Source organism: Triturus cristatus, chromosome 6 (genome assembly GCF_964204655.1).
Source record: "Triturus cristatus chromosome 6, aTriCri1.1, whole genome shotgun sequence".
Taxonomy (NCBI): Eukaryota; Metazoa; Chordata; class Amphibia; order Caudata; family Salamandridae; genus Triturus; species Triturus cristatus.
The window spans coordinates 1,121,729,495-1,121,752,016 of record NC_140589.1 but is presented as its reverse complement, the minus strand read 5'-3'; the positions used below and the strand labels follow the sequence as shown (position 1 = coordinate 1,121,752,016).

The following is a 22,522-nucleotide window of genomic DNA, read 5'->3' as shown; positions in this document are numbered from 1 at the left end:
CATATCAGTCCACAACAGAATAAACGGAGACACGGTAAAGTTTAAAGAGTTTATTTTATAAACCTCGTGTCCTAGATGCAGTACTTTGGCTAACATAAGCAGACAACTGATTAAGATCAAAACCATCAGCATAGTTACAATACCATAGAAAATGAAAGGAGTAATCATACTACAATGACAGTGGATATCAGCCACCTTCCTTTCGCTAATAAACTAATATTATTATTATTAGGCTAATAAAAGGTCTCTAGGCTTGAATGGGGAACCCCATACCGTAAAGATCAGCTCAGTGAGATCACAACACAGGATCAGCTAGACTCTGCTCCTGGGAAAGCTCTTCCTCCGAATGTGATGAAAAACATGCAACACTGCAATATTAAAAGCACCCGACTTTCAGGTATTTGCAGCTGCGTGCGTGTTATGGCTAAATAGTGGGCCGATCAACCTGAACCCAACAACATGCACCGTCTAGCGACCCAGACTGTTTCTTTACACAATGTTCAGACCAAGGTCGCTGCTTACTGTTCGGGATGTGAACAACAGACCGTTCTCATGTGAAGCAAAGTCGAGCAAGCATTTCTCAATTAATAACATGTAACTAAAGTGTTGTGTGCAAAAGCGGCAAGATGGCTTTCTAACATCTAACGCGGTTGTGCTATCTTAGCATTGTATGTATATAGATAGCAATCTTCACTACACTATATGTCACCGTCTCTAGATTTCATCAGTTAGGGTTATGTGTAAAGAACAAGTTACTTACCTTCGGTAACGATGTATCTGTAAGAAACATTAGTTAGTTAGATTCCTCACCTTAGAATATCCCCAGGCGTCAGACTGGATCCGGAAGATTTTTCGTCAGCAATACCCCTTGCGCGTCGCTAGGCGTCGTCTGCGGCTCCGCGTCCGTCATCGGCGTCGTGCGACGGAATGACGTCGTCGGAGTACTTAGACTCCGCCCTCGCGCGCTGACGTCAGTTCTTGTACATAGCTTTCCGCGCCAGGAACGCAGAGCCATGCAAAGATCGACACTGGTGCCAAAAATAAAATCTAGGGGCCTGAAAAGGACAACCTTAACCCTAGATGTCAGTTCGCAGAACGGGGAGGATGGGTGGGTCAGTGAGGAATCTAACTAACTAATGTTTCTTACAGATACATCGTTACCGAAGGTAAGTAACTTGTTCATCTGAAAGAAACACGTTAGTTAGATTCCTCACCTTAGAATAGATACCCAAGCAATACCATCCCCGGTGGTGGGTCTGCGAACCAAGATCACACCAGAAAGTCCTGGAGGACAGAACGGCCAAAGAAGCCATCCCTCCGGACTTGGCTGTCAAGGCAATAATGCCTGGCAAACGTGTGTAGCGAAGCCCACGTCGCCGCCTGACAGATGTCCTGCAAAGGGACACCCCGTCCGAAAGCAGTAGTAGCCGCTGTGGCCCGAGTAAAATGGGCGCGCAGCCCAACAGGAGGGTCCTTTTTTGCCAAGGAGTAACAAATTTTGATGCACAAAACGACCCACCGAGAGATGGTCCGTTTGTGCACAGCCTTCCCCTTCTTAGCACCCACGTATCCAACAAAGTTGGTCGTCCACCCGGAACTGTTTTGTGCGGTCCAAATAAAAGGAGAGCGCACGTTTTGGGTCCAGACGGTGGAGCCTCTCTTCCTCTTTGGAAGGATGCGGAGGCGGAAAGAAGGTGGGCAAGGTGACAGATTGCCCAAGATGAAATGAAGTCACCACTTTCGGAAGAAAGGAGGGACGAGGCCGAAGGACAACCTTGTCTGGATGAACAGAGAGAAAGGGAGGCTTTGAAGATAAAGCCTGGAGCTCACTCACCCGTCTAGCCGAGGTGATGGCTACCAGAAAAGCAGTCTTAAGCGTCAGCAGACGAAGAGGACAATTATGAAGAGGCTCAAAGGGAGCACACATTAGAAATGTGAGAACAAGATTCAAGTCCCACTGAGGCATTACAAAAGGGACAGGAGGGAACGTGTGAGTAATGCCTTTTAGAAAGCGTGTAACTACAGGGGACTTGAAAAGAGAAGGCTGATCAGGAAGCCGCAAGAAGGCAGAGATGGCAGCAAGATAACCTTTCAGGGTGCCCAGGGCAGAGCCCTGCCGGGCCAAAGAAAGAGGAGAACCTCAGAAAGAGGGGCGGAAAGGGGATCCACAGCCTTTGCTGTGCACCATGCCACAAATTTGTTCCACCGGCAGGCGTATACCGTCTTTGTGGAGGGACGCCTGGCTGCCAGAATGATATCACAGACTTCAGGAGGCAAGTCAAATGGCATCAACTGCCGCCGCTCAATCTCCACGCATGGAGGTGGAGGCTGGACAGGTTCGGGTGGAGGACCGTCCCCTGCTGCTGCGACAGAAGATCCTCCCGAAGGGGCAGACTTATCGGAGGATCGGTCAACATACTGAGTAGCTCGGGATACCAGTACCTTCGTGCCCAATCCGGAGCCACCAAGATGACTTGGGCCCGGTCGTGCCTGATCTTCTTCAGCACTCTGGGCAGAAGTGGTATAGGCGGAAAGGCGTACAACAGACCGCAACTCCACTCGTGACGAAAAGCGTCGCCGAGCGAGCGCCGCCTTGGAAATTCCAACGCGCAGAACTGCTGACATTGCGCGTTCTCGTCGGTGGCGAATAGATCTAACCAAGGCTCTCCCCACTGCTGAAAGAGACCTTGCGCCACTTCGGAGTTCAGACGCCATTCGTGGTCCATCATGCACCGGCGGCTGAGTTCGTCTGCTCTGGCTTTCAGAGAGCCCGCCAGATGTTGAACCACTAGGGTGATGCCCTGGTGTTCCAGCCATGTCCAGAGGCGCAGAGCCTCCTGACAAAGGGTCCACGACCCCACCCCGCCCTGTTTGTTGCAATACCACATGGCGGTGGTGTTGTCCGTGAACACCTGCACGACACTTCCCCTGACAGAGGGAAGGAAGGCTTTCAGTGCAAGTCGGATCGCTCTCAACTCCAACAGGTTGATGTGGAGACGAGACTCCGCCGGAGACCAGAGGCCTCTGATCTCCGCCTCTCCCATATGGCCACCCCATCCCAGGAGGGACGCATCCGTCACTACGACATGCTCCGGTTGGGGAAGGGAGAGGCTCTTGCCCTTGACCCAATCGCGGTCCGTGAGCCACCACTGCAACTGCTGTGCAGTGCCCTCCGAGATCAAGACATGGTCGGACAGGTTGCCGTGATGCTGGGCCCACTGAAACTTCAGGTCCCACTGCAGAGCCCGCATGCGCCGCCTGGCGTGATGCACTAGTAGGATGCAGGAGGCCATCAGCCCCAGAAGCCGCAACACTAGCCTGACCGAAACCCAGGATAGAGGCCGAAAGATGGGAATCAGGGCCTGTATATCCCGGACCCGCTGTTCCGGTGGATGGACCCGGAACTGCGCCGAATCGAGAACCGCTCCGATGAAGAGGAGCTTCTGAGAGGGACTCAGGTGTGACTTCGGCACGTTGATGGAAAATCCCAGCAAATGCAGGAGATCCGCCGTAGTCTGGAGGTGGGAGACGACTGTCTGGGGCGAGCCCGCCTTCAACAACCAGTCGTCGAGATAGGGGAAGACTGGAACCCCTGATCTGCGCAGATGAGCTGCGACCACCGCCATCACTTTCGTGAACACCCGAGGGGCACTGGTGAGGCCGAAGGGGAGCACGGTAAACTGAAAGTGCTCTGGGCCCACCGTGAACCGCAGGTAACGCCGGTGGGCCGGCAGGACGGGGATGTGGAAATATGCGTCCTGCAAGTCCAACGCTACCATCCAGTCTCCAGGGTCTAGGGCAGCTAGAACCTGAGCCAAGGTTAACATCTTGAACCTTTCCTTCCGGAGGAAGGCATTGACGTTCCGGAGGTCCAAGATAGGGCGTAGGCCCCCTTTGCCCTTCTTGGGAACCAGAAAGTAGTGGGAATAACAACCACGACCTACTTCTGGGCTCGGAACGCGCTCGATGGCCCCTTTGGCCAAGAGGGCTGAAACTTCCTCGTGGAGAAGATTCAAATGATCCCCCGAGATACGGTGGTGCTGCGGTGGCATGGCTGGAGGGGTCGTCTCAAAGGGGAGGGAGTAGCCCCTTCGGACGATTTGCAGCACCCACCTGTCCGATGTGATGGACCGCCAGTGGAGCAGGTGATGGCGAACTCTGCCGCCCACTGGTGTGGAATGGGCCTGAAAGCTCGGACTAGGAAGGCTTTAAATAATAAATCTGAGACATATATTTTGCTTAGTCAATTAATTAGCTAATCATGAGCCTAAACGAAATTTTCTTTAAGAACAAAGGCTCGCAATATTCAATAGGTAATTCAAACCAACAAAGGACAACATCCAAAACACTGAGAGCTGTTATACATACATTTATTTTTAGCAGTTTTTTTGCAATATTCATGGGACAGAACGAGGTTGCTCCAAGAGGAAACGTGCATCAAAGAAAAGTGATTGAAAAGTGCGTGAATAGGACAAGGAATGAAAGGTACATAGTAGTAGGAGTAATTAATCAATTACAGGCAATGAGGATCGGTTGTAATTCACCGTCCAGAAACCAAATAACCTGGTCACATACATTGGATATAAAATTAGTATAGTTCAGAAAATGACCCCATTAGTGGTCTTGCACGAGAGACTGAAAATGTGTCCCAGGTAGTAAAGGGTGGGCGTCGACGTTTCAACCCGTCTTGATGGCCTTGGGAGATTTTAAGCCTTGGCCTTGCGGGTCTTCATCAGGACCAAAAGGGGGGGCAACCTGACTGGAAGGTGATCTTAATTGAACCACCTAGTGGGTTAGTTCCACTGGGAGAATTGCCGGATTGGAGGGCTTGCTATGGAAGGTCATGTAATTTGTGTCGCTTCAAGAAATCAGTAGAGACTAGTAGCGATGTATCCGCTGTCTGTTCAGGGATAGCCGATGCGTAGATTCAATCACGGCATGCGATCACAACAAATGTGTTTGAAAAACCGGAGCGTCCGTCTCCGTTGGAGGCCCAGCGCCGTGTGAACTCGTCCGCGGCTCCGTGATGCACGTTTCCTCTTGGAGCAACCTCGTTCTGTCCCATGAATATTGCAAAAAAACTGCTAAAAATAAATGTATGTATAACAGCTCTCAGTGTTTTGGATGTTGTCCTTTGTTGGTTTGAATTACCTATTGAATATTGCGAGCCTTTGTTCTTAAAGAAAATTTCGTTTAGGCTCATGATTAGCTAATTAATTGACTAAGCAAAATATATGTCTCAGATTTATTATTCATTGGATAAGGACCACTGTTTTTGGTACCATTAATCCACCCAGGTCCTTCTTCCTTGGGTTACCCCATTTTTGTAATAGGAAGGCTTTGAGGCGGATGCTGCCGGGGTGGATGTGGGCTGACCTCGTCGTCCTCCAAAACCGCCTCGGCGGAAACCACGTCCGCGACCACGCGCAGGTTGGTTCTGCGGCTGGTGGCTAGGCGCACGTGAGGAGGCACCCCTTCCTTGGCCACGAAAGGGGCGAAAGGCGAAAGTTTGCGACCGCGGGGCCGAGAGGCCCAAGGACTTGGCCGTAGCCCGGGAGTCCTTAAAGCGATTCAGCGCACTGTCTGCTTTCTCGCCAAACAGGCGAGTGCCATCAAAGGGCATGTCCATGAGAGAGCTCTGGACATCGCCCAAAAATGACGTGGACCGCAGCCAGGCGTGACGTCTAAGCGCCACCGTGGTAGAAATGGCCCTACCCAGCGAGTCCGTGGTGTCAAGCCCACATCGTATAGCATGTCGCGCGGCATCCCTCCCATCGGCCAGAGCCTGGGTAAGTCGTGTCCGGACCTCCTCCGGACACAGGGGCAGCGCGTCCTCCACCGCATCCCACAGAGTGGGAATAACGGTCTAAGAGACAAGCGGTGTTCAAAGACCGCAGGCCCAAACTAAGGGAGGAGAACAGCTTCTTGCCAAACTGTTCCAGTCTCTTGGAATCCCGGTCCGGCGGGGCGGTCGGGAAAGAGGATTGGGAGGTGGAGGCCTGGATAACCAGGCTCTCGGGGGTAGGGTGTTGGGACAGAAAACTGGGGTCGCCCGGAGCAGGGCGGTGGCGCCTGGCGACGTTCCTGTCCACAGGAGGAACTGTGGAGGGCGTGGACCAGGTGCCCTGCAGAACGTCAATGAGGGCCTCATTGAATTGCAGCAGAGGCTCAGTGGAGCTTGCTGCAGACTGAAGCACCTCAGTAAGGACGTTAGTCCTCACAGCCACGGCAGGCAGCTCGAGCCCAAGGGCTGCGGCCGCCTTGCGCAGCACCACAGAGAAAGCAGCGCCCTCCTCCGAAGCCACAGTCGGAGGAGAGACAAATCCAGTGTCTGGAGAGGTATCCACGCCACTGGCCTCCCCCAGTTCATCTGCCCAGTCCTGGGACAGTTGAGCCTGAACGGCCATAGGATCCTCGGATCCCTCCCAGTTGTCCCCATCATCCGATTCCTGGTATACAGGAGAAAGTAACGGAGCCGGGTGGTAGACATAATGTGTCTCTAGCGGCGCCGATCGCGGTGTCCATCGATGCCGGGCCCGGAGTGGGACTGAACCGGGGCTCGACGTCGAGCGGAGTCTACGTCGGGGGTGGTACCGGTGTCGACGCCGGCGGAGGAGGCGTGACGAGGTCGACCGGCGTCGACGGGGACTCGAGAACTGGTCCCTCGGGCGCTTGCGGCGTTGAGGCCGGAGCCGTCAACGGGGCCGGAGCCACCGGCAGGCAAGGCAGCCCAGTCGGGTCCGCGGGGCCCGAAGGCGCACCAGCGGGCGCCGACGGCGGAGCCAGGTTCCTCATGGCCGAGAGGAAGGCACTGACTTCCGCCGGCGTCGCGTCAGTCCCAGGGACCGGAGGGTATGGGGACGTGCGCGGCGCCTGCGGCTCCGCCGGGGTGGAACCACCCTGACCCTCGGCCGAGTCGCGCGACCGGCGAGGGGAGTCCGAAGAGCGGTGTCGCCTCTTGGACTTCTTGGAATGCTTCGACTTACCCGAAGACTTGGATCCCGACGACCGATGGTGACGTCGGCTGCGGCTCCGCGACCGATCCTTGGACCGGGATCGAGAGACGCGCGGAGCCGAGTGGCGAATCTCGAGAAGCTTACGGGACCGCTCCCGTCTAGCCTTCGAGGTCAGGGCCTTACAGTCCGAGCACGACTCCGCGTCGTGATCGAGGCCCAAGCAGTAAAGGCACCGGCGGTGATGGTCCGTAACCGACATCAAGCGGTTACAGTCAGCACAGGCTTCAAAACCAGGCATCCTACCGGCACCGGAGTCGATTGACAGGATCAAAAAGTTAGTCAAAAATTGACTAAAGTGGTAGCTCTCCCCGATCTGCGCTTACTGGCGCGGAAAAAAAAGAAGAACTGACGTCAGCGCGCGAGGGCGGCGTCTAAGTACTCTGACGTCATTCCGGCGCACGACGCCGACGACGGACGGGGAGCCGCAGATGACGCCTAGCGACGCGCAAGGGGTATTGCTGACGAAAAATCTTCCGGATCCAGTCTGACGCCTGGGGATATTCTAAGGTGAGGAATCTAACTAACGGGTTTCTTTCAGATACTGTAACACTGATACATGTCTTAGATCCTTTATGGATTTTCTTATTTTGTCGCCTGGTGTCAGTACATTCAATCCTGGACACACATGCGGTACTATCCCACATTTGATGCCAGCTCCTGACCACTTTCACAACCTCTCCATAATGCTGCCACTGTTACTTCAGGTTAGCCTATTTTCAAGGCTCAGTCTGCACCAATACTTGACCAAGACACTACGTTTTATTTTTTTTATGCCCCCGCCTACCTATCCCACCCCATGAGCTATTACTGACTTCTCCGTGCGCCACCACTTCGGTATTGACCATACGGATACTATTTTTGTCCTCCGTATTGAATACTGTGGCGCGACTTAAGCTCCTCAAGGATGGCCGCGCAATCAAGCTATCACAGTCAATTGAGACCATACTAGTTCTGCAGCTGCAGTCACTTCCGTGTTCAGCCTGGAGGTGGGTAATCCCAGTCTTTCCTCCTTCACTCAGCTCCCGTTCTTATACCGTCTGCCGCTTGTCCTACGGCAAACAATCGCCTGAGGGCAGGTATGAATCCCAGTTACCAGGAGGTCTATGTGAGTACAATCTATCTTACCTACCTGATATTTAGGAATGATATCCTTACGCTCTGGCTACGGATGAGATGTAGGCTCATTTCCTTACCTGAATTCCCCTTGTTACTCCCTCTCCTTTATCGCCTAAAGTAAACTTCTGAGCTGCTTGTTCCCGCCATTGAGGCATCCCCGGATATTATTTGGGATAAGGTCCGTGCTCTAAGTCACTAGTGTTGTGCATGTACTTGGGCACCCCGAGTTTCTAAAGGGTGTCACTATACAGTTACATAGATGCACCACTTAAAAACCTTATTGCTATATTGCAACGCACACTTTTTGCTACGAACATGTATGGAATGGTTAACACAGGTAGATATTTACTGCTAAACTGAGATACCATTAGCTTGTGAATCTCTTCCCGGTCCTGGTGAAATGCCATAGGATCCATTAGGGACCAATTAGGCGTGAAACATGTCGACCTCAATATTAACCTACATCACCACCCACCTTATTTGAAAAAACGAACAAACCCTCCTTACTAGAGAAAGAGTACACAAGTTCCTTTTTCCTGTTTTTAAATATACCGAACTAACCCAAGAATAAACACTTCCTAGGGAACCGTGACATTATTTTTAATTCACTTGCACACTCCCCACATACCCACACTGACCACTGCAGTGTTCTCTAAAAAGATCCCTCTTGCGGGGCTCATTGGGGGCTGCAGCGCCACACCCACAATGAGCATACAGCCCAATGATGAAGCATGACACCTTAACAGGTGTGTGAGGGCTACTCTTCAAATTTGACGATTTCCCCTGCATCCAACCTTTACTCCTTGACTAAGAGAGGCGTATTTCAACGACTCTCGCTTCTCACCTATACTCTACGCTGCCGAATGATTTAGCATTTACTCATAGGATCTGTTCTTCTCTAGTGATTTAGACGTACTACCTTGGGAGCACGGGTACTGGACCTCTTTTTCTAAGCTCCCCGTCCCTCTCTTTGTGTATTATTAATTTGTAACATGCCATTTCTGTATATGTTTACTTTAAGAATTAGTTATGGATCAACTCTAGAACACATTTAAAAGTGCTTTCTATTTATATTTGTTCTTTGAAGTATGTACAGATAAAGGAAAAACATATTTACCACCTTTGGGCGATTTTGCTTATTTTTGTACCCACTGGAACAATATCTGCCTTTTGTTCATTTGTGCAGCACTTGCTTACCTGTTCGCAATAAAGTGAATGGCACGGGTGGTGTTAGACGTTTTATGATGACTTACATAACAATTTTGTGCCCAGAAGATATAAAAGTATCAGTAGCTTAACCTTCCATTTCAAGGGTTTTGAAGCAGTTTCAAGATATTTTAGAGCTGCTAATTGATCAAAAGGCTGTAATTTCTAATAGTACTTCATTGCTTGGTTTTACTTGCGAGACAATGTCACATTAAGGGCTTTATTATGATGTCGGGTGGATCGCCATTGATGATGGTCTGTCCGGTACTTGAAACTGCGGTCTGACCGCCGCATAATGGTGTGGTCGGTCAGTGGGACCGACCGATGTCTCTGACAAGCTCAAGGAGCCCATCGTTATTTTGTTAACAAAAGTCCCTAGCTTAATTTTAGTTAGGAAAAAATGATTCTACATAGACTTCAATGAGACCTATGTGAGTTCCTCCTGTGTCCAGCCGGACAGAGGAGCATTTAATCTTAAATAATCAAAGAAATGTAAGTAAAAATTGAGAAGGCTGATGAAACAAGGGCACAGTCCTGTACCGAGTTTTCAACAGAGAGAGGAAAAGAAAGATCAAGAAGTGAGAGGCAATTACAAATTGGTAACAGGCAAACACATTTTGGAGCGATCATGGGGGCTTACAATACATTGAGCGACTTCAAGTAAGCTCTAGCCAATAGTATCCACGGTACATTTAAACAATTGCCATAATGTGGAACTATTATAACAAGTCGACGTAACGTTTCGATCCCTAGCTCCTAGTATACAGGGATCATCATCAGGACTAAAGGATTTGTCAACAAAGTAATGCCTGGTAGGATTATAACGCCTAGGGGAGGGGGCTTGGGTGGAATAGAAGAGGTATATGGTCTATGGTATTTGCAGCTTCAAGAAGGTGATTTCCTTCTGGTTGAAGGACGATGCAGCTCAAGTGGTCAGCCGCGTGGTGATATCGTACAGAAAGGAGACACGCTTTAAAGTCAGGGAATAAGGAGCGCATCTGGGTGTTAAAACAGGGTGGCAGCTAATTATGCTGTCCGTAGTATTGAAGCGCGTGATTGAATTAATAATAACGACACGCGTATATTCAGGGAAGACTGAGGCGCGTCTGGATCCGATATTCAACCGGCAGCTACAATGGCTGTCCGTGTTCTCGTACGGGTCTCGCAGCCGCAATGGGGAGTCCAAGACCGTCGACTGTCTTGGACTCCCCATTGCGGCTGCGAGACCCGTACGAGAACGCGGACAGCCATTGTAGCTGCCGGTTGAATATCGGATCCAGACGCGCCTCATCAGTCTTCCCTGAATATACGCGTGTCGTTATTATTAATTCAATCACGCGCTTCAATACTACGGACAGCATAATTAGCTGCCACCCTGTTTCAACACCCAGACGCGCTCCTTATTCCCTGACTTTAAAGCGTGTCTCCTTTCTGTACGATATCACCACGCGGCTGACCACTTGAGCTGCATCGTCCTTCAACCAGAAGGAAATCACCTTCTTGAAGCTGCAAATACCATAGACCATATACCTCTTCTATTCCACCCAAGCCCCCTCCCCTAGGCGTTATAATCCTACCAGGCATTACTTTGTTGACAAATCCTTTAGTCCTGATGATGATCCCTGTATACTAGGAGCTAGGGATCGAAACGTTACGTCGACTTGTTATAATAGTTCCACATTATGGCAATTGTTTAAATGTACCGTGGATACTATTGGCTAGAGCTTACTTGAAGTCGCTCAATGTATTGTAAGCCCCATGATCGCTCCAAAATGTGTTTGCCTGTTACCAATTTGTAATTGCCTCTCACTTCTTGATCTTTCTTTTCCTCTCTCTGTTGAAAACTCGGTACAGGACTGTGCCCTTGTTTCATCAGCCTTCTCAATTTTTACTTACATTTCTTTGATTATTTAAGATTAAATGCTCCTCTGTCCGGCTGGACACAGGAGGAACTCACATAGGTCTCATTGAAGTCTATATAGAATCATTTTTTCCTAACTAAAATTAAGCTAGGGACTTTTGTTAACAAAATAAGTTTGTACCCGTGGTCCTTAGCTACCTCTACCGGGTTCCCTTGTTACTTATACTACTACAAGCAGCCCATCGTGGCATCAGTCTGACTGCAATCCCTACAATGGGGATGGTGCTTGCAGAGGCACCGCTGTAGGGATTGCGACGTCCCTTTTCCCTCTGCCTTTACATGGCTGTCCGACTGCCATGTAAAGGCTGACGGAAAGTGAATTTGGGGGCCCATAGCAGGTCCCCTGTGTGCCTCCGCTATGGTGCTAGTGGGACACATGTGGTGCCTCCCCCAAACATCCATGCGCCAGGCTCGATGTGGCGCCTGGCACACAGTGCATGAATTGTTGCAAAATGCCTTTTTCCATTGCGGCTTGTGCTGCTGCCCTTTTACGGGCCGCAGTACAAGCTGCAATGGAAAAAGGCATTGTTCCGACCTCCTGCACGGCGGTCGCATCCTAATTAGGTAGGTAGAACATGTCGGGCAGTTCCATTCTTGCAGTGATGGCAGTCAGACTCTCGGCCGTCCACCCTCGTAATCAGGCCCAACAGTCACACATTTGATAGTTGAGTGTCACTCATAAGTGCACTGAAAGCATGGGCATGTGTTAGTCTAAATACTTGGCAGTTATGTGTATGAAGCTTTCTCACACCCCTCTGCTTCCCTTAAAACTTCTGAATCTTGTGTCTGGCTACAGCTACACACAGCCTCCAGGCAGCAACCCCATGTATGTAGCCTTCTCGCACCTCCTCCTTCCCTCAAAAAACCCAGAACCTGGCTGCAGCGACACAGCCTCAAGACAGCACTCCAATATAAGGGCACTAGGTTAGTGCCCTTCCATTTCAGATGCTTTGCAGCAGGTTTAAGTTCCTCTAAGAATCTCTTGTTACTTAAATGGGTGTAATTTCTGGTATTTAGACATGGTTCCCTCATCGTGTTGATGGGAGCGTTCACCTGTTCTGCAGGCAATTACTTTGTTGCATTTCAGTTTCAGTGTATGACGTTGCAGAATGCTTCTCTCGAAGTTATGTGATTTTTGTGATCTTGCAAAACTGTGTTTTTGAAGTCAAGTGAACCAGCTGTGCAATGATTGTGTAGTTCCTTTGAAAATGCGTACAGGTGAAGTCTGTACTATTGGGAAAAAAAAGTTTATTAGATTAAAGAATCCTCTCCGGGTGCAGAATCCAATAGGTTTTGTAAATTGTTCTCGCAGTCAGTAGTGCATTTTATTATTGTATATGCAAGTCTGTTTTTAACAGTGGGAATCTCGATCCCTCAAACGGTCACTTTAGAGAGAAATCTATTTGATTGAGGTGCGTTCCCTGAGTCGACCTGTGTGAACCCCATAACTTGCTCCGTTGCAGGACTGTAGTGCATTAACAAAATATGACTGTGGAAGAATTCGACACAGGTCCTGTGGTGGACCAGAATTGGAGAAGTTTATTTGAAATATTGTTTTTACCTTTTAAAGCTTAAATTAATTTAAGATTAGTATGTAGAGTTTGTGTCTGTGCAGGAGGAGGGCAAGGAGAAGATGTATGTCGAGCTTCTTTGCAGATGTCTGTAGGAAAGAGGAGGTGTGTTAAAGGTATGCATATGGCTAGGAGGTGTGCCCTATGGTGTCTGTATCCAAACACAAGTGCCACGGTTGCATGAGAATGGTAGACAGCAGTTCGAAGATATTGTTTCTTTGGCACGCTAAACCTGACACACTTCCAAACCTAAGTATGTGGAGTAGGTTGGGGGTCTTTGGAAGGAGTGGCTGTTTCAGGGATCATTGCAGATTGTGTCACAGGAGGCTCTGCGGAGTGGCAGAGGGCAATGCATGTATGTCAGGGTGTACTGCTCGATTTTCCCGGCCCTATTGTGTTGATGGGTGATTAGGGTGACTTCAGTCTCTTTACCATTCAAGCCTAAGGGTTAGAGTAGTGAATGAAGTCTATTTACTAGGCACTTCGACATGATCCTGTGATCTTCCCCATAGATTAGGGCTTGCACACATATCCTAGGGGATAGATTCGTTAGTATTAGGGATAACCTGCCCTGTAGTGAGAGTATTTCATGGAGCCGTGCTGAATTCAGGCCTGGTAGGCCTCAAACGGGAGAGACTCCATCTTTCTTTCTGCTCCGGCAGCTTGAGATGCTTCTAGGTTAAAGGGGATGTTTTAGTTATGAGGTGTTATTCGCTTGGAGAGAACCGGTTCAGACCGGCCCTTATCGAAGGATTGTATTTTTCTTCATGCCGAAGACGCTACATCGGGCCGGCCGGCTGGGAAAGTGTCCTTGGCACGGGGAGGTACAAGAATTTGGTGGGCGGCAGGTTACGGGCCGGAATTTTCCATGAGGAAATGCACCTCTATATTAGTAAAAGTCTGAGGCAGTTACGAGGCACTTACTTCAGTCCGTAGGCGGCATCTAGCCGTTAGCAGTAAAGCTACTACTTATTCCAGGGAAGACAGATGACAAACTTGAAGGCGGAGAAAAACCGAGAGACAGATACTCTTCTAGCAGAATTGCCAGAGAGGAGAGAGTAGCCGATGAGGAAGAGGTCCCAGTGACTCGGAGAAGGGAGCTACGGAGGTGTGACCTCCAGGCGAGCCGAGGCACAGACGAGAAGGGAACCTAGATGACCATTGAGTGCAGGCTACACACGACTAAGGTGATGTCGACCCCTTTTTTATTAGAGTGTACAACCTAATCTTTCACTTTTCTTTGCAGGTTATGTGTTACACAGTAATGTTATGTGATTGCGTATATAATAAATAATAACGTATCCAGTTTGTAGTGAATCAACATGTGCTGCGTGTTCTTGTATAAGAGGGTAGCCTATTCTTCTAGTCAGCTGTGACTTGACATGAACAGATGTTAACCCTGATCAGGTAAGTGGTAACTGAATAAGGGAGAGAGGAACCCCTCGAACCAGAGAACAGGTTGTGCTCAAACTGACAGTTCTTGTGTGATCTGATAAATAGTAAAACTGATTCCCCTGCTGTATGTTATGGTAATCATAGGATGAACTTGTATTGAGGCTGCCGTCTGGGTAGGAAGTCCTGGGTCCGTCTGGGAAGGAAGTCCTGGGTCCGTCTGGGACCGCGAGGCTCAGGCTGCCGTCTGGGTAGGAAGCCCTGGGTCCGTCTGGGACCGCGAGGCTAAGGCTGCCGTCTGGGTAGGAAGTCCTGGGTCCGTCTGGGACCGCGAGGCTAAGGCTGCCGTCTGGGTAGGAAGTCCTGGGTCCGTCTGGGACCGCGAGGCTAAGGCTGCCGTCTGGGTAGGAAGTCCTGGGTCCGTCTGGGACCGCGAGGCTAAGGCTGCCGTCTGGGTAGGAAGTCCTGGGTCCGTCTGGGACCGCGAGGCTAAGGCTGCCGTCTGGGTAGGAAGTCCTGGGTCCGTCTGGGACCGCGAGGCTAAGGCTGCCGTCTGGGTAGGAAGTCCTGGGTCCGTCTGGGACCGCGAGGCTAAGGCTGCCGTCTGGGTAGGAAGTCATGGGTCTGTCTGGGACCGCGAGGCTAAGGCTGCCGTCTGGGTAGGAAGTCCTGGGTCCGTCTGGGATCGCGAGGCCGCCACTTGTATTATAAGAGGTCTAGATAGATATATATATATATATATATTAGGAATTCCCTGTCCTTAGGTGGTATATATATCTGTGGTTACTTGTTGTGAATAGGCCCTAGGGAGAGGGTAACGTTCTGGCTGGGTTAGAAAGGTTCTGATGAGCGGGTTCTATCTGATCCGAAAACCCAAGCAGAACATTTGGCGTCACGAACCGTTTTCGAAACCTGTGTGCGTCGTGTTGTCTCGTGTTTGCTTTCGGCGTGTGCGTGGTTTTGTTTGTATATTATTTGTGGTATACTTGTGTGTATAGTTTTTCTTCTTCTTTCTTTTCTTTTTCTTTCTTTTCTTCTTTCTTTTTCACGATGTTTTCTAGAAAGTCAAAATCTACTTTTAAGTCGCCCGTTGATATTCCCGGATGAGATTCGACGCCTTATGAAGCCTTAGCCCGTGAGTGGGCTGATTCTACTGGTTTGAGTGAGAATTGGAATTCTTTTTTGGAGCTGGCAGAGCCGGCTAATGTGATTACTTGTTTACAGAAGGCACCCATCTCGAAGGGTGAGGAGATTCCCATTTTGGGGCGCAGAGGTTGGATTGTTCTGTCTGCGTACAGGATTCTGCATGAGAGGTTGTTGAAGCTACAGATATCTCTTAAGGATGTGGAAGCGCACTTTGTTGAGATTCAGAATTCTCATACTTTGTTGCGGTGTCAAAATAAGTTGCTTGCTGACAAACTTGAGACTTAACAGACTATTGCCGAGAGGGCGGCTGTGCGAATTGCTCGTTATAAATACAAGAATCGGCGCGGTCGGGTTTCGACGCGAAAGGTGCGTCTGGTCGTGGCGAAAGCCGGACTGGATTGGAATCCTGATGAATGGGATGGTAACATCTGGAATTCAAGTGATTCTTGTTCCTCGGGTGAGGAATCTATCAAGCGCGAGTCCTCTCGCTCCCGCCATGATTGTAAGCCTGCTTCTCGCACCCCTGATGGTGCACCCCGTGATTGCGCTCGTCCTTCGAGCGGGGTTGATGCTTCTTCCACTGATTGTTCCTCTACGTGTACTGGTCGAGCTCCTTGTGATGCTCATCCCGCGGTCTCGGTGCATCCAGTTTTTCGTCGGAAGTTGCAGCAGTCTCCCGCTGCTCCGCAGGGTGTTTCTTTAGACTCTTTAGAGGACTTTACTCAACAGGAAATTAGTGATATTTTGCAGCGATTTCGGCAGCGAGCTGGTGAGACCTTACTCACATGGATGGTGCGCCTTTATGAACTGGGCGCTGCTGGCATTATGTTAGATAATGGCGATTGTTTGAAGTTTTGTTCCTTGAGTTCGGATTCTACTGTACAGGATCATTTTCGTAACTATAATGGTGGTGGTCAAATTTCTTTACTTCAATTGGCGACTGAGGGTTGTAATATAAAGTATCCTACTGAGTCCGATTGGCCTGTGAATGACAAACCATGGTATACTTTGCGCAACGCTGCACAACGTCTCAAAGAGGAGGTGATGAAAACGGCAATTTTTCTGGGTACTGCTGACAGGTTGCTTGATGGTTCGTTGACGTCTTCTGTGCGGAATCGTATTATTCGTTCTTCCCCTGTTGCTTATAAGCAGGTCATGATGACTTTATTGATTAATCAAACTGGTAATGTGTTATCTACGGTACTGGAATCGGTACGCCAACTCGGTGAGTTGGGTGAGTGGTTTAAACCTGAACGTCAGTCCCGGCCTGACACTCGTACTCCTGGTGACAATAAACTTACTAGACGTGATATCTTTTCTGGTCTTCTGGCCGATGGTGTGCGGAGGGAGGACATTGACGGTGAGACTACTGCTCGTTTGTGGGAGTTGTTTCGCAAACGTGGCTTGGATCGGAAGGAGGGTGCCCGGCGTGTTCGTATGACTGAGTGTGATCGTGGTGGTTCTGACGGTAGCGGTGATGACGACCGCCGTGGGCGCTCTGTTCGTCGTGATGATCGACGTTATGTACGTGATATGTCCCCCCGTCGAGAGAGAGACAGAGAGAGAGAAGAGGAAAGAGAGAGGGGAAAAAATGATTATATTTACAGCAGACGTAGAGATGATAGGGATCAATCCCCTGAGTTGAGGAGGAGAGAGGATCGTCCTAGTTTGGCCGATCGAAACCAGCAGTGTACTGCAGAAGACACGCATCCATTTCGTACTGGGAATGGATATGAACAGGAGGTACCGATACCTAAGAAACGTGAGAGTCTTTATCCTGATTTATCCTGGTACACAGAATGCAGTAAGCATGACTAGGAAATAGGTCAAGCTCCAGTACACAGATGGGCTCACAGAGATAATAGACCCTATGTAGATATTGAAATTTATTGGAGACATCGTAATATCCAAAGGGCCCGAGCATTGGTAGATACAGGAGCGGAGGCCACTCTTATTCATGGAAAATCAAAGAGGTTTACTGGTCAGCCTTTTACAATTACCGGATTAGGTGGGAAGGAAACTCCTGCCGTTCAAACTTTACTTGAAATGAGAATAGGTAGAATCCCTAGAAAAGAATACTCTGTACTAGTGGTGCCACTCTTGGAATTCATAATTGGAATTGATATTTTGAAAGGAATGACTTTGCATTTAGATGATGGATGTTACCAATTTGGAACTACGCATTATATATCGTCCAGGCCTATACGGGTTGGTCGTTTACGAATGCCCCCCATAAAAGTTCCTCAGGCTACAAAAGTGGTTTGTCAGAAGCAGTATCGTATTCCAGGTGGTCATGAGGAGATTAGTACCACTATTCAGGAGTTGGTGGATGCAGGTGTTATAGCCCCAGTTACTTCTGCTTGGAATAATCCTGTTTGGCCTGTACGTAAGAATGATAATTCTTGGCGTATGACTGTTGATTATCGAGAATTGAACAAACACACACCCTCTTTGACCGTTGCAGTACCGGATGTCATTACTCTACTTGAAAGAATCCAAAAACATCCAGGTACATGGTATGCGTCCATTGATATTGCTAATGCTTTCTTTTCGATTCCGATTGCCCCTGAGTGTCAGGAACAGTTCAGTTTTACGTGGAATGGGCGTCAGATGACGTTTAGAAGTCTTCCTCAGGGCTATGTGCATAGTCCTACGATATGACACCGGCTGGTGGCAGAGCATTTGGCTGAGGTACCGGTTCATCCACAAATTCAGATGTGTCATTATATTGATGATGTTTTGATCCAAGGCGAAACACAAGAGGAAGTTCAGACCCAATTGGACAGAGTCATTGGGTGCCTGCGTGAGAAAGGTTGGGAAATCAATCCGGATAAACTACAAGGCCCGTCCCAGGCTGTAAAATTTTTGGGTATTAATTGGCATGAAGGGCACCGTGAAGTGATCCCTCAGGTTAAATAGAAAATTCTTGATTTTGCAGTTCCAAGGAATAGGAAAGAAGCCCAAAGCTTCATTGGTTTATTTGGTTTTTGGCGTCAGCATATTCCTCATTTGAGTCAAATATTGGCCCCCTTGTACCGTGTCACTCGTAAAAAGAATGCATTTGATTGGGATAAACCACAGCAAGATGCGTTCAACCTAGCAAAAGAGGCAATTCAACATGCTTTGGATTTATGGCCCGTACGTGATGGTGAGGTGGATTTGAATGTGTCTGTACAGGGCCTTTATGCGAATTGGAGTTTGTGGCAGAAGCAAGGCAGGAGTAGAGTGCCATTGGGTTTCTGGACCAAAAAGTTACCTGATGCTGGTGAGCGTTATACACCTTTTGAGAAACAGTTACTTGCATGTTATTGGGCTCTGGTGGATACCGAGCAACTGACTTTGGGTCATGATATAGTTTTGCGACCTGAAATTCCTATCATGCAGTGGGTTATGAGTTCGCCGAAAACTCACCGAATTGGACATGCTCAAGAGGCGAGTGTGATTAAATGGAAATGGTATATACAAGACAGGGCACGTGTGGGACAGAAAGGGGTTGCATCTTTACATGAGCAGGTGGCGCGAGCGCCATCGACTGAGAGTGTATGTTCCGTACCTTTAGTACAGGAGTCTCCTGTCAAGTGGGGTAAACCTTTTGATGATTTGTCCGCGGAGGACAGAAACCATGTCTGGTTTACGGATGGTTCAGCAAGGTTCATAGGGACGAAACGGCACTGGAAAGCGGTGTCCTATAATCCGATCACACAAAAACTGCTGAGCACAACTGGTGAAGGTAAGAGCAGTCAATTTGCTAAACTTTATGCTGTTTATCAAGTCCTGACACAAGAATTACCTGGCACATGTCATATTTTCACCGATTCTTGGTCTACTGCCAATGGACTGGCAGTTTGGTTACCGACTTGGCATTCCCATAATTGGGAATTGCATTCAAAACAATTGTGGGGAAAAGAATTATGGCAAGAGATTTGGGAGATGCTCCCACAGAGTACTGTTACAATCTTCCATGTGGATGCTCACACCCCTATAGATTCTCTTGACAAATTTTTTCATAACATTGCAGATGAGAAATCTAAAATTGCTGAGGCAGTGGTGGACAGGCAAGATTCTGATATTGCGGGATTGGCGAAATGGGCCCACCAGAAGGCAGGACATTTTGGAGAGAAAGCCACTAGCAGGTGGGCTGCTGATAGAGGAATTTATATTCCCCTAGATTTGATCAAGAATGTTATTTTACAATGTCCCATTTGTCAGCATATCAGACAGCGCAAAGTGCCCCAAATTGTTAAAGGTCATTTACATCGCGGGAAACTGCCCGCTCAAATTTGGCAAATTGATTACATCGGTCCACTTCCCATGAGTAGGAATTGTCAATATGTTTGCACTATTGTTGATACATACAGTGGCCTGTTGGTAGCCCTTCCCTGTAAGCAAGCTACCCAATTGAATACCGTTAAAACATTGGAATTGATTATCATGTATTATGGTGTGCCATTTCAAATTCAATCTGATAATGCATCCCATTTTCGTGGAAGATTGGTACAGGAATTCTGTGTGGAAAACAATATTGACTGGGTATTTCATGTCCCATACTATCCACAGGCCTCGGGTCTTGTGGAGAGATTGAATGGTCTGCTGAAGGGGCAGCTGCGTAAATTAACAGATGACAAATATAAGAATTGGCGAGACTTTTTGTCCCAAGCGCTATTAATTTTGAATAATCGTCCTTTTCTAAATGCTGAATCTCCACTTATGCGTTTGTTCCCTCCGAATGTTAATGCTCAGCCAAATGAAATCAGAGAGACTGTGATGTACTGGGAAATTACTCCCGGAGCTTTGGCTCCATGTAGAGCGACCCCAGGGTCGGCAGGTTTAGACTTGCACGCCATGGATGACACCGTTATAAAAGGTAAAGATCGGGTCATCATCGCGACCGGTGTTGGTGTTCATATACCACCCGGGAATTTTGGATTAATCGCCCCTAGATCGGGACTGGCTGTAAAAGGCATTCAGGTACTTGGAGGGGTCATTGACAGTGATTATCAGGGAGAGATTAAGGTGCTCCTGCTGAATAGCAGTGAGGCTGACTTGCTGATCCATCGAACTGACCGAGTGGCTCAATTACTCATAATGCCTGTCTTCAGTGGTGGGATGGTAAAAGGCACTGCCCCAACTTTGCTAACTGTACGAGGCCAGAAAGGTTTTGGCTCCACAGATAACCCTGGGGCCGGGGTTTGGGTGCAGTCGCCGAAGACTCCCCCTGAACAGGCAGAGGTCATCGCCACCGGTCATGACAACACCATTTTAGTTATGAGACCAGGGAAAGATAGCTGGGAAGCGGTCCCGGCTGACAAATGTTACTTACGAGAATGATTAATGCCTGTATTTGATTCTCTTTCAGATCATTCTTTGGACTGTTGCTGCAGGATGTGTCGTCGTCGGACTATTTTCGGGTTGGTTCGACGAGAGAGGAGGAATCCCGTCAACCCCGGATGAGCTACGCACCCGAGTGTCGCGTTCCCTCGCTGCGTGGGATTCGTCATCGAACTTTTGGACCTTACTGGCGAAAAGGGTGACCGATGCCCCTCACTTTTGTTTGACGCCGATGAGATCTGTACATGACATCTTAGCGACCTGTCTGGTTGCTGTCCCTGCTTCGCTGGAAACTTTAACTAATATTTTCAACATTTCAAAGGCTCGCCCCAATGTTCTTCTGGGCGATTTTGCCACCCATGCGTATTGCCCCTTATGTACTGAACTACCAGACCAGATACCCCCCCGTCCAGTCCCAAATAGTTACCTATAATATCACACAAGGAGATATGTGTTTTTTCCTTACGTGTAATCCTAGTGCAATTTCTGAATGTCTGCGTCTAAAATTGAAAGGTGCTACTTCCTTCACCCTTCATGAGCGAACTTTGTGCTTTCAAAGGACACCGAAAACATGTGCTTCGGTCCAGAACAATATGACTTGCAAGAGTTTGGTAGTTACCCCTAGTCATTATCGCACGATGTTGCTACCTGCCGGATGGCTTTTCTCATGTGGTAATACTTCCTGGCCATATGTCCCCGCAAATATTTCTGGTGGCCCCTGTGCCATTACGAGACTCAGTTTACTGATGTTCTCGTCACATCCGAATGCCAATTCTCGTGTGATTCGAGATACAGTGATGTTACAGGAGGATTGTGACTCATCTTTGCATTTATATTCCAAGTCTGAATACCTTAGCCTGGCTATTTCAATTATTGGTGTTCCTGCTTTGGCGGTTTATAATGCTAAATCTATTGAGAAAATGGCCTGCTGGATGGTAAAATCCATTAATCATACTTCTACAGTCCTGTCTGACATGCTGTTAGACGCCCAGGGTGAACGGAGAGCCATCTTGCAAAATCGAGCGGCCATTGATTATCTTTTGCTTAAACATGGACACGACTGTTCCGATTTTGAGGGTCTTCGTTGTTTTAACTTGTCTGATCATACACAATCTATTCGCGCTCACATTGACAGGCTACATGACTTGACGGAGGAAGTTAGAAAACACATTGACCAGGGCTGGTTTGACTGGCTCTTTAATTGGTTACCTGATTTGTATCTGTTACGTCGAATATTAGGAGGTATTCTAATTACCATCGCTGTTTTGATTTCTATTTGTTGCTTTATTCAGTGTATTCCTTCACTACTTCAATTTTGCACATTTGGTACTAGACATAGATCAGTTAGCTTTGTTTCATATTATTCTTCCACAGATGTTAGTTCTGTTTAATGAATGTATAATAGACTGAAGTCAAGGGTGAAATGTACTGCTCGATTTTCCCGGCCCTATTGTGTTGATGGGTGATTAGGGTGACTTCAGTCTCTTTACCATTCAAGCCTAAGGGTTAGAGTAGTGAATGAAGTCTATTTACTAGGCACTTCGACATGATCCTGTGATCTTCCCCATAGATTAGGGCTTGCACACATATCCTAGGGGATAGATTCGTTAGTATTAGGGATAACCTGCCCTGTAGTGAGGGTATTTCATGGAGCCGTGCTGAATTCAGGCCTGGTAGGCCTCAAACGGGAGAGACTCCATCTTTCTTTCTGCTCCGGCAGCTTGAGATGCTTCTAGGTTAAAGGGGATGTTTTAGTTATGAGGTGTTATTCGCTTGGAGAGAACCGGTTCAGACCGGCCCTTATCGAAGGATTGTATTTTTCTTCA

General features: G+C 48.5%; 1 protein-coding gene across 4 annotated transcripts in view; it reads left to right on the top strand.

Moving 5' to 3' along the window:
- LOC146821059 (HAUS augmin-like complex subunit 3) overlaps window positions 1–22,522 on the top strand; it is a 291,423-nt gene that overhangs the window by 13,156 nt on the left and 255,745 nt on the right. The window lies entirely within an intron of this gene.